Below are 12,868 nucleotides of genomic sequence, written 5' to 3' on the forward strand. Positions count from 1 at the left end.
AAAGCTATATTACAAATCCATAGTGACAAAAACAGCATGATACTGGAATAAAAACAGAAACATAGACCAATAAAACAGAATTGAAGATGCAGACCTTAGTTCAAATAACTATAGCTGCTTAATCTTTGACAAATGTGCTAATAATGTAGACTGGAGAAAAGACAGCATCTTCAAAAAATGGCGTTAGACAAATTGGATGACCATATGTAGAAAAATTAAATTAGACACGCTCATCTCTCCTTACACAAAAATCAAGTCCAAATGGATTAAAGACCTCAATATAAGACCTAAAACTCTTCACCTAGTGAAGAAAAAATAGGAGGTACTCTCCATGATATAGGAGTGGGGAAAGACTTCCTAACCAAAACCATAGGAATCCTGGAGATTAAATAGGTCCTCAACCAATGGGATTTCATGAAGCTAAAAAGCTTTTGCACAGACAAACATACCATAAGCAGAGCTAATAGATTACCCACTGAATAGGCGAAAATCTTCACCAGCTATACCACTAACAGAGGCCTAATATCTAGAATATATAAAAAGTCAAAACACTAAACAATAAAAAATCAAATAACCCACTCCACAAGTGGGGCAGAGAACTGAATATGGAGTTTTCAGAAGAATTGCAAATGGCTAACGTACACTTGAGAAAGTGTTCCACATCCCTAACCGTTAGGGAATTGCAAGTTAAAGCAACAATGAGATTCCACCTTACTTCAGTAAGAATAGCAAACATCAAAAAATCTAACAGCTACAAATGTTGGTGAACATGCTCAAGTTGCTGTCATACCTGATAGGCCACTCAAGGCCCAGTCAATAGGGATATAAGTGTTTGGGAGCATGGGAGAGGAAGGGTGGTGGTGGGGGGGGACAAACACAAAATTCATCCCCAAATTAGCTGATACCATGGAAACCTTTATCTATGGAAATAGCTTAAAAGATACAACCCTCAAAAGGAGTAAGGGGGAAACACCTGAAAAGTAGGACTCTGGTGAGTGTGGAATGAAGCTTAGGCTTGAGAGAATTTTTTTTTGTTCTCTGACCTGTAACTCTCAGCACCAGAAATTGGTTGCTACCCGTATTGAGCTGTTGATCAGAGAGACCTACGAGGTCCCCAAATCAAGACAGCTTTCTGTCAAAGCACTTGATTACCTGACTGAAGCAAAAGCTAAGATCCTATTGTTAAAGACAGCATATGCTAAGCTGGGCATAGTGGCACATGCCTTTAATCCTAGCACTGGGGAGGCAGAGGTAGGAGGATCACTGTGAGTTCAAGGCCACCCTTAGACTACATAGTTACAAAGTTAATTCCAGGTCAGCCTGGACCAGAGTGAGACCCTACCTCGACAAACCAAAAAAAAAAAAAAAAAAAAAAAAAAAAAAAAAAGATATACTGCTGACTCAGAGCATGGAATGGAAAGACTTGGCTGGAATTACAAAGAAAGCCAGTCCTTAGACAGCCTGTCTAGTGCTGGAAAGCTACTGGGGGAAAATGGACAACAACAATCTGAGCAACCAGAGGTCTCAGCTACTCAGAAGCAAAACCCTGTCACAATGTAAACATTAGTGCAATAGTGGTACACAGCCCAGTTGGTAACCAATAGTTTTCTGATTGTCTAAGAAATCTGCTCAGCATAAAGAAACCCATACCTGGAATTGGGAACCAGATCAGAATCCTATGGAGAGAAGGATTATGTTCTCCAGTCTCAAGATCTCACTAGTCTTTGGCTAAAAGAGGGGTTATGTACATCAAATTCTCCCTAAGTAAACAATGTCTATACCATTTAAACCATACTAACTTCACTATCTATTGGAAGAACTGTTCTTCTTTTTCAGATGGTAGTGCGACCAGAGGAGATAAAGTGCCCCTCACATTTTAGCCAAGCTACAAATGAATCCACTGAGGAATATGGAGATGAACAAGAGCGCTGCTTCCATTCTGTTTCTGATAATCAGCACCAGAGTGTAGGAGACAGACTCCAAGGATCCTCAACACCTACCAAAGCAGAGGTCCAGAGGCTCCTAAGAGCTCATCACTGAGGCTGACTTAAAACTGACCCTCCATGGCTTAAAGAAATTTGTAGAAGAGGGGGAAGAAAGATTGTAAGGGCCATACATTGAGAAATCATGAATCTAGTGAGAAAATGATTTCACAAGAATGTGTGGAGCTAAGGCCTTGTTTTATCATCTCATAACAGAAAAAAAAAGTTCTTTAGAACATTGTTAGGATACAAGATGGAAGTCAACTGAGAAGATTGTGACAACTGCAACCATTTTTGCATTTGGGCTCATCTTTCCAGGTGTCCAGATACACTGGTTGTCCAACTCCTCCTCCTACCTTATAGCTGGAAATAACTGCATATTAAAAATTATTATATTACACATTTCCCTGTTTCTTTTAGCAGTTCTGAAGTTTTTATCTTGATCTTGCTTATTTCATACCACCTAAACACAAATTCCAGTGAATGCACCACAGCCTCTGGGGTGTTTTGGAGCAAGAATGTTTTTGAATTTAGTGTCTAAAAGCTAATGAAGGAGATACTACTAATAGAAAATTTAAAGATTTGAAGGATGAGTGCCAACAACAGATCATTTCTTTGGACTGGAAAATTGTAGGAAAGAAGGTAGGGAAGAGTTTTCTATAAGAGGTTTTGGTAGATTCTGGGGAGAGATGTCCAGTATTCATGATTTAGTTAGAGTCACGGTGATTTGGGAAGATAGCAAATAAATTTGTGGGCTTTGAATGAACAGAAGACTCACTGTAGGTGGTAGGATCACCACAGGAGGACATACTGTGAGGCGGGTTTGTTAGAGACATACACAATTACAGATTTTTTTTTTTTTTTTTTGAGGTAGGGTCTCTCTCCAGCCTTGGCTGTCCTTGTAATCACTCTGTAGTTTCAGGGTGGCCTCAAACTCATGATGATCCTCCTGTCTCAGCCTCCCAAGTGCTGGGATTAAAGGTGTGCACCACCACTCCCATTACAGAGATTTTCATAATACAGAGATTTTCGAAGGTCAGGCTAACTAGCCTTAGTAAGCCATGGCTAAAGAGATCATGTGAACAGGAATGAGCCATCTGGCTACCTGAGTGGAATGATGAATAAGGACCAGCTAGGGCAATGGACACCATAGGCAATGCCTTAGTGGGTAATTGATTTCAAAGATCAGATGGGATCTTTTTCCTGGGCCTTAGAGCTATGCACTCACTTAGATTCTTGCCATGGAAAACACAAGGTGGTTTCCCCAAATGAATGGGATGTGCTTTATGCTTCACAGGAAGAATAGGGAAGCCAAAATCCAGTTATGCTGAGTTGCTAAACTTGAATATCCAGATTACCACATTGTTTATCAAATGTGAATTTGTGGACTATGAGTAGCACCATTTGTATATTATAAGTGAGTCTAAAACTGTGGAATATCTTCAAAACAAAGAAGAAAATTCTATACCTTGTCCCATACAAAAAATAAAAACATAAAACACTCTTAGAAATGGAAAAGCATATGCAAGTTAAAAGGAATGTACTCTGTTCCCTCTTTTTCATCAATTTACAGGCTTTGCTCTACATTTTACCTGTTGGTGATGGGTTCTTGCCCATGTAGAGGCCGTAAGAAACAACAGGCATTTATTTCCACTTGAAGTGGGAAAAACAGAATAAAAAATTGCCTTCCTGGTTTAATTTTATATTATTAATAATTATAATATTAATATCATATTAATATTTTTCTTGTTTTAATCAAACAATTAAATCTACAAAACTTACTCATAATGACATGTCTCTTCAATAAAATGTCTTTAGAACTCTGGTGAAGAGGGGGAGAGGATGTTTTTATTTGAATATCACCCAAGCAGCTCCAATGACGCATGAAGTTATAGAAATCTCTGGAAAGAAGAAAATCCAAGTAATTCAAAAACTATGTTAATACTACAGCAAGTCATTCAGTGTTGTTCAATGACTGGTAAGTTATGTTAAGGTCAAATCAACTGTGGGCTTTGGTTCAAAAGGCATTCACAAGCAAATAGTGATAGTTCTTCCCAGCTGCCTAGATTTTATCTTGTCTTGGCAGAACTTAACATACTTTAATCCTCAAACTGTGGTGGCTTTGAAAAGAAGGGAAAGATATGTGACTACTACTTAATATTACCCATAGTAATAGCAAGTAAAATAATTTAACATATTTGCTTTTGTTAGTATATAGATACATAGTAGAAAACTATCTATATTTAACTATTTGTTTTATTCTGTTTTGAGACAGGGTCTCATGTGGCTCTGTCTAGCATTGGATTAATTATGGAGATGAAGATGATTCTGAGCTCCTGATTTTCCTGTATCCACATCATACATGATGGAGTTACAAGCCTGGGCCACCTCAACCATGGCTTCTTTTATAATTATTAACAGTGGCACAATGGCACTTTAGTCTCTGAAATACAATTTCATTAAAATGGAAGGCTTCCCATTATGATTCTTATCTTCTTTTATTATTCAAAGAAAAAAAACTTGGTAAAATAGAAAATGCAGATAATTAGTGGAATAAGTCATGTCTTAACATCTTCTTTGCATACAATTGTATCATTCTATAAGTTCCTGTTGGATAGCACAGCTCACAACTTTGGACAGCTACTAGGAGGAATGGAAATCTAAAGTATTCCTGAAACAAATTTATTCTTTTTCTTGTTTTTGTTTGTAAACCTCTTAGCTCTTTTTGAAATTTATTTTTTATTATATATGGACATATTTAGTATATAAACAACACATGTTGGTACCATCCTTTCCCTCCTCCCTGCCCCTTTTTCTGGAGAGGAAACCCCATGGGGATTGTGAATCATACATTATGAGGGTAGTAGTCAGTTATAAGGGTAAGGCAAAGTCTCTGTGCAAAATGTCCCATCTTGTGGCTCTAAGAATCTTTCTGCCCCTTCTTCTGCAAAATTCCCTGGCCATGCTGGGAGTATTTTAAGTCTACTACAGTGATGCAGTGATGGGCACTTAGGAGTCTCTGGATCTCTGGTTTGGTAAGTTTTGAGTGTCCTCAATTTCTATCCCCTTCATCCTTTTGCTGAGATCAGAGTCACTAGGAAAGTATCACTCTTACACATTTCCCCAATTCCTCTGTGATTTCAGCTGGGGCTAGGTAGAATGCACTGGGTTGTTTATCTGCTCAGGTCCAGTGCCTTTAGGTGGCTAGTCAGGTTATGAATTTTGTAGCTCTCTGTCTTTTTAATGAAAGCATTTAGGGTATGAATTTTCCTTAGGACTGCTTTCATTGTGTCCCATAAGTTTTGGTAGGTTGTGTTTTCATTATCATTCAATACTAGGAATTTTACAATTTCATTTTTCATCTCTTCCAATTTCTTCATTGTTTAAAAGTGTGTTGTTTAGTCTCCAGGATCTGGTGTTGTTCTTGATGTGTCTTTTATTATTAATTTCTAGCTTTAAAGCATTGTGATGTGACATGATGCAGGAAGTTACTTCAGTTTTCCTAATGTTATGAAGACATGCTTTATGGCCTAATACATGGTCAATTTTGGAGACTGTTCTGTGAACTGCTGAGAAGAATGGGTATTCTGTAGAGTTGGAGTGGAAAGTTCTGAGGATATCTGTTAGGTCTAGTTGATCTATGATGTTGTTGAGCTGTATTATTTTATGCTTAGAAAATCTGTCTATTGATGATAGCGGAATATTGAAGTCTCTGACTATGATGGTGTTGTTTATTTCTGTTTTATTGTTGAGTAGATTTTATTTTACAAATTGTGGTGCACCTGTATTTGGTGCATATATATTTATGACTGTGATGTGCTCATGCTGGATCATTCCCTTGATGAGTAAGAAGTTGCCTTTTTTGTCCTTTTTTATCACTTTTGGTTTGAAGTCTATTTTATCAGATATAAATTTAGCAACACACACTTGCTTTTTTTATTTCCATAATCTTGGAATATATTTTCCAACCTTTAATCCTGAGGCAGTGTCTGTCTTTAGTGGTAGGTGGGTTTCTTGAAGACAGCAGGCAGAAAGTTCCAGTTTTTTTGATGCATCCTGATAACCTGTGTCTTTTTAAAAATATTTTTATTTACACACACACACATATGAGAGGAAGAGACAGATAGAGAGAAAGAGAAAGAGTGGGTGCACAAATGAATTCCAGATGCATGCACCAACTTGTGCATCTGGCTTACATGGGTCCTGGGGAATCAAACCTGGGTTCTTTGGCTTTGCGGGCAAGCACCTTAACTGTACACTTATGTGTCAATTAAAAGATGACATCCTTTATAGTTATATAATAACTGGTATAAATTATTTAGTCCTGAAGATTATAAGATTATATATATATGTAATGTATATGTATATATATATATGTAAGTAGATAGATAGATGGATGGATGGATAGATAGATAGATAGATAGATAGATAGATAGATAGATAGATTTATATATCCACTTATATTAACAGAAGCTTTCTTATTAATAAAGATTTGTTCTCAGGAGCCATAAATGGTGGGTAGCCCCACTTAACTATTGATGCCAGCACTCATGAGGTTGAGTAGGAGTGTCACCATCAGTTTGAGGCCAGCCTGGGCAACAGAAGTTCTAAGTCAGCCTGAGCTAGAACATGCCTCAAAAAATATTTGCTGACTGGAATCTATTCCTATATCATATATATGTATATATATGAAATATACACATGCATATATACAAATATTTCCAGTTTTTATTGAGAACTATAATATATGAACATACAACAATTTAATCATGTTCCTATTACATTATCTGCTTTTGCCACCCCTCCCAATAACTGAGGCCCTCCTCTTTCAAAGTAGTCATTCCTGTTTTATTGTCTCATTTCTTTTATCATCCTTCATCCTCCATGTCAAATTGTTTATATTCTCAGAACAGTGCAGATCTTGTGGGGTTTGAATGCACCACTGGGTACATGTTGCAAGGATAGTACACCACAGTACATCTTCCCACCCATGGCTCTTACATTCTTTATACCTCTCTTCTGTAATGTTCCCTGCACCTCTCCAAGACCCCTTATTTTCTGCTTTGATGAATTTTGGGTCTGCTTAGTGACGACTGCCATCTCTTTCTGGGAGTGAGAGCAGCATTCAAATTCAATCCACCACTCCCTTTGCAATCTTTCCTGGTCCCTATTGGATGTGATAGAGATGACTTGTCCAGTATTAGGTGCTCAGCTCTCTCTTCTTTTCATTTTGATGAACCTTCCTGATATTCCAGTCCATCTGTAAAAATCAGGTTATCTAACCAAAAGTGAGAGAAGAATTAATCAAAGGGGATAAACTTATACATTTCAGAGTCTTTTTATAGTACTTTTACTAGCCAAAGAATAATGGAAACTTCTCTACAGGGTCTATGTTCTTCTAAGCAATAGGCTTCTGACTTGGTTCTCATTACCTGGCATGAATTCCCTCCCACTAAGTGGGAGTGATATCTAATCAAAAAGCAGTTAGTGGGCTGGAGAGATGGTTTAGCAGTTAAGCGCTTGTCTATGAAGCCTACAGACCCTGGTTCGAGGCTCAATTCTCCAGGACCCACGTTAGCCAGATGCACAAGGGGGCGCACGCGTCTGGAGTTTGTTTGCTATGGCTGGAAGCCCTGGCGTGCCCATTCTCTCTCACTCTCTCTATCTGCCTCTTCCTCTCTCTGTCACTCTCAAATAAATAAATAAAAATGAACAAAAAACTTAAAAAAAAAGAAAAAAAAAAGAAAGCAGTTAGTTACCCCTATAACATCTGTGTCACTATTGCACCTGTAGGTAAATCATGTCCGGTTGCTTTTGTAATTTTAAGGATCCTATGTTTTGTTCACATTGTTGGTGACTTTTATCCCCTAGTAACTTCTAGCAACACCCTGACCACTAGTCACCAGGAAGGTGTTTTCCATCTCAGTTCCAATTTCCTAATGTGTGATGACTTCAGCCTGTGGTGACTTCAGAAATACTGTCTTATATAGTTTTGGTGGATAACCAAGCTCTTTGGCAATGGCATGCATTGTTTTGGGAGCCTCATGGGTCTCTGTGAACAATAGCACTCTCTTTCTCTCTCAGGTGGCTCATTTCTGGTACTAAAATTTACTTGTAACCACCTGTAGCTTTAGAATGAAGCTTTGTCTACCCAAGCAGGGTATTTCTACCCAAACTGTCTCTCTCTTTAAGAATGTTTTGCTGGATGTAGTGGTACATATCTTTAATCTCAGCACTCAAGAGTCAGAGGTAGGAGGATTGCAGAGTTTGAAGCCACCCTGAGTACATAGTGAATTTCAGGTCAGCCTGAGCTACAGTGAGACTGTACCTCAAAAAAAAAAAAAAAAAAAAAAAAGAGAGAGAGAGAGAAAGAGAGAGAGAGAGAGTTTTTTCTTTTAATTCATTAATGAAGAAATATGTTTCTACAGTACTTATTCATACCATCTTTAGGTTTTTTTTGTATCCTTCCTTTATTTTCCCTTAGACCTTCTAACCACCTGTATTATGTCCCTTCACTTGTCTGTCTCACATCCCTTCTTCTCCAAACTTCTCCATCCAAGCCCCATTCTAACTTTTTGACTAGTATGACTGACGCTTATTAAACTTATAAAAAAATATAACTAAATCAAGTTAGGATCCACATTGAGCTAAAACATACATTGTTGGTTTTTCTGAGCCCGGGTTACCCCACTCTGTATAATTCTTTCCATTTCCCTGTGAATTTCATAATTTCATTCCTCTTTGCAGCTGAACAGACTCCATGGTGTATATGTATGTATGTGTATGTGTATGTATATGTGTGTGTGTGTATATATATATATATATATATATATATATATATATATATATATATATATTTGCCACATCTTTACCACCTATTTATTAGTTGATGGATAAGTCAGATATTTTTGAGAGTAATTTTAATTTTTATTGTTTCTTTGGATGAGTTATGATATTCTTTCTCCATTTTAATTAAATCCATGATCAAAACATTTTAGTTTTAAAATATTTTTAAAGTCTAGTTAGCAGCTCATAGATTGACATCATGGTTCAAACAAGTTGCTCACACATGTATCAAGCCACATGTCTTATGATATCCTTTCTCTTTCAAAACACATTTTACTAGTGCCAACTATTTTTCTTTTTCTAAGGCCTAGAAGGTAAATGAGGATTTTGGCAAAAGTGAAATATGGACACGGTTTCAAGCACAGAATTTTATGGTAGTAAAAAAAAATCAAGCAGGGCTGGAGAGATGGCTTAGCGGTTAAGCGCTTGCCTATGAAGCCTAAGGACCCTGGTTCGAGGCTCGGTTCCCCAGGTCCCACGTTAGCCAGATGCACAAGGGGGCGCACGCGTCTGGAGTTCGTTTGCAGAGGCTGGAAGCCCTGGCGCGCCCATTCTCTCTCTCTCCCTCTATCTGTCTTTCTCTCTGTGTCTGTCGCTCTCAAATAAATAATTAAAAAAAAAACAAACTTAAAAAAAAAAGCAAGCATCGCATATTTATGGTATGGGTTGGGTGATTTTTGAGAGTGAATTATTTTGGCTTTAGTAGCAGTTTTATTTTCATTCTAGTTACAATATATGTTGTAGGTCATGATTATTGCATTTCAATTAAAGAATTGTAAGTTAGCTGGACATGATGGTACAGACCTTTAATCCCAGCACTCTGGAGGCAGAGGTAGGAGGATCACTGTGAGCTCAATGCCAGCCTGAAACTACACAGTGAATTTCAGGTCAGCCTAGGATAGAACAAGCCCCTACCTCAAAAAATTGTAAATTAGCCATTCATAAATGCTGCATGCTAAGGTAGTGCTGGATGCCTGTAATCTCAACACTCAGGGACACTAAGGCAAGAGAATTGCAGTGAGTTTGGAGTCAGCCAGGGTTACATAGTAAGTCTCTCATTCAAAAACAAACCACAATAAGAAAATTACTCGATTTTTGTTTTCTTTTGAAAGGTACTTAAATGTCTAGATTATAAGTGAAAACTTAAGAAAAGTTAACACTATTCTGTATATTACTCTTTGGCAATTTATAATTGTATTTTAGTACCTTAAAATCTATATTGAAGATATATTTCATGATATTTTTTCTAAAACAATGTTTCAGGTAAACTTACTTTAATGATGAAAATTGTCAATGAAGTAATTTCTTTGTGGAAGATATATATATATAATGGTAACAATCAAGCATTTGGAATTATACTGATTGTAGAAATTAATATTACTCTGAGTTATCCATTTGTATTTTTGTGATACTAAAGAATGAAATACAGCATATGTTTTATATTTCAAATACTTTTACAAATTGCTGTATGTATATCATCTCATTTGATTCTCACATGAGCACTACTGCCATCAGTGTATTTTACTTGTTTATTTTCTTTCTTTTTTCCATCAGTGTATTTTAAAGACAAAGAAACTGAGGATAAACATAGTTATATTTGGCTCAAGGGACGTTAGGTAACATGTGCCAATGGAGAGAAACACTTGAGGTCAGTAGTGACCTTTTTACATATGCAAGAAAGGAACAAAGCTTAACAATAGCTTGTCCAAAGTAAAGTCAATGTGACATAGATTTCAGCAGAGTCTGACTTCAAATTCTAGCTTGCTTTGTATTGCTATGCTTACTATCAAATCAAACTCAGCAGATAAGAGATATGGGCCACCAGAAGTGAATAGGAATGTGCTCATGATTAACTGTTAGGCATTTATAAATCTGCCACATGGGCTGAGAAATCAGTTTGTACCCATGGTAGCTTTGTTTCAATGATAATGAAGATGCTCCAAAAGCAAGCATATTTTATACTTTGCATAAGGCTTAAGTGGGAAGGCAGTGTAGTCCATGAGATGTGTGGTTTACAACAATGAATTTGAGCTCTGTTTTTTATTTGAACTTGTAGTTTTAGAGATTGGCTTGATGTGGAAGTATCCTTAAAGATTTTGAGATGCCATTAGGATTCCCAGTAACACACTCAGTTGGGGGCTATTGCAAGAAATACAAGTTTTTAAGAATTGTGTGGCAACAGAAAAGAAAAAATATGTTTAAAAGGAAGATTGATTTCTATTGGAAAAATTTTCCCATGTTTCCACAATCTGCTGGATGTTTACAGAGACTCTTTCAAATCCAGGCTAATTGTTCAATAGTTAAAGATGAAAAGTGAAGGATAACACATGCAGACTTTTGCATCAGATGATGATGAACAGTACCTTGCAGATAAGAATCATTTGTTGTGACCTTTTCACATGTTGTACAATGACTAATGATGCAGATCTCTGACTAGTAGACATAAAAATTTCAATAGCTGTCCTCATATTTTAAATTCTTGAGGGAGGAAGATGAAAGGAATGCAGAGAAGTTCCCAAGAATGGTAAAAAGTGTGGATGAGTACTAGTGGAAAGAGAAGACAGAATTTTATAGAAGATAACAAATACAGATGTAATTTTAGGAAACATGAAAATAACTGTTTGATGGAATATGCATCTGTTGATTCTGATAAATTTTGTTATTCTTCAGCAATAGAAGATAAAGCATAGGGGAACAGTTTTTGAACTTTAGTTGTGGAGCTATTTCTACTTCAGAACTTTCCAGTGAATATGGGTCAGGGAGGCCCATAAGATTCCCAAACAATATAGGCTACTGCAAGTACTTTTGGTTGCCCACCAGAACAAGTTGGTAAGACTCTATTGTGGAAGACATCAGATGCATTGGTTACAAGTTGAGAAATCAAGGTGGAACTCAGCTAGAAGCCTCCTCCCTGTTGGTTAGCTGTAAAAGTGCTGAAAAGTGCTATCTATGAAGGCTGCTGGGGGAGAAAAGTCTATGAATACCTAACCAGCAGTACACCTGTAAGCTGCACAAATAACCAGCTAGGCAAAATTTGTCCACTGGTGCAATAGTGGTAAGACTGCTTTGGGGACAACTAACTGTTTTGTGATTGAATCTGAGACACACTTGGCATCAGAGAATTCATGACTGAAAACGTACTCAAAAGCCTATGGCTAGGAAGGTCATAGGTCTTAGGAGGGAAACCATGAATGTTCTGGCTAAATATCTTATGCCTTTCAAATTACCCTATAAATATTTATGTTTGATGCCCACAGATTAGTACCGCTCTCACCTTTGGTAACAAAAGTTTCTTTTTGCAGTTGGTGGTGATTACTAAGGAAACTTAAAAACTCATCAAAATGCTAGCAAGTGACTATTGAGTGCTCACCACTAAACGAGACATTTCTATCAGATCCTTCCAGGCTCTGGGAATGTTGAAAGCGGGCATAGAGAGGATACAAGAACCAAAGGCTGAGAAGTGCTTTGGAACCCTGTCTTATGAAGTAACCATTGCATTGGTGCCCTCAATGTGGCTGTTATTGTCAGCCTAAGTCCTGCATAATATTTGGCCCATCAACATTGCATCATATCAACTAGTTGGAAAGAAGAGATTCTGTGGAATGGGGATGATGGAAAAGGGATAAAAGGTGATGGGAGGGAATTATAATCAAAACACATTATGTACATGTGTGGAAATTGTCAATATAAAGGAGGCAGAGGTGGGAGGATTGCTGTGAGTTTGAGGCTACCCTGAGACTACTTAGTGAATTTCAGGTCAGCCTGAGCTAGAGTGAGACCCTACCCAAAAAACAACAAAAATGTTAAAAAATGTGTGGAATATTTAACAAATGTTTAACATTTTCAGGCCATGGGTGCTTTCTCATGAGGTTTTGACTGTGGGTAGTATCAAGAAATCTTTATATGCACCCAGTTTGTGAAGAACTATGTACTGATTCTGTGGCAGATAAAGAACAAACATGGACAATGCCCAGGGAGACATCAGCCATCAAACATGAGATCAATGAATAATGTAACAGGGCACATTTGGATGGCAGACA

The sequence above is a fragment of the Jaculus jaculus genome, chromosome 1 (assembly GCF_020740685.1).
Source record: "Jaculus jaculus isolate mJacJac1 chromosome 1, mJacJac1.mat.Y.cur, whole genome shotgun sequence".
Classification (NCBI taxonomy): domain Eukaryota; kingdom Metazoa; phylum Chordata; class Mammalia; order Rodentia; family Dipodidae; genus Jaculus; species Jaculus jaculus.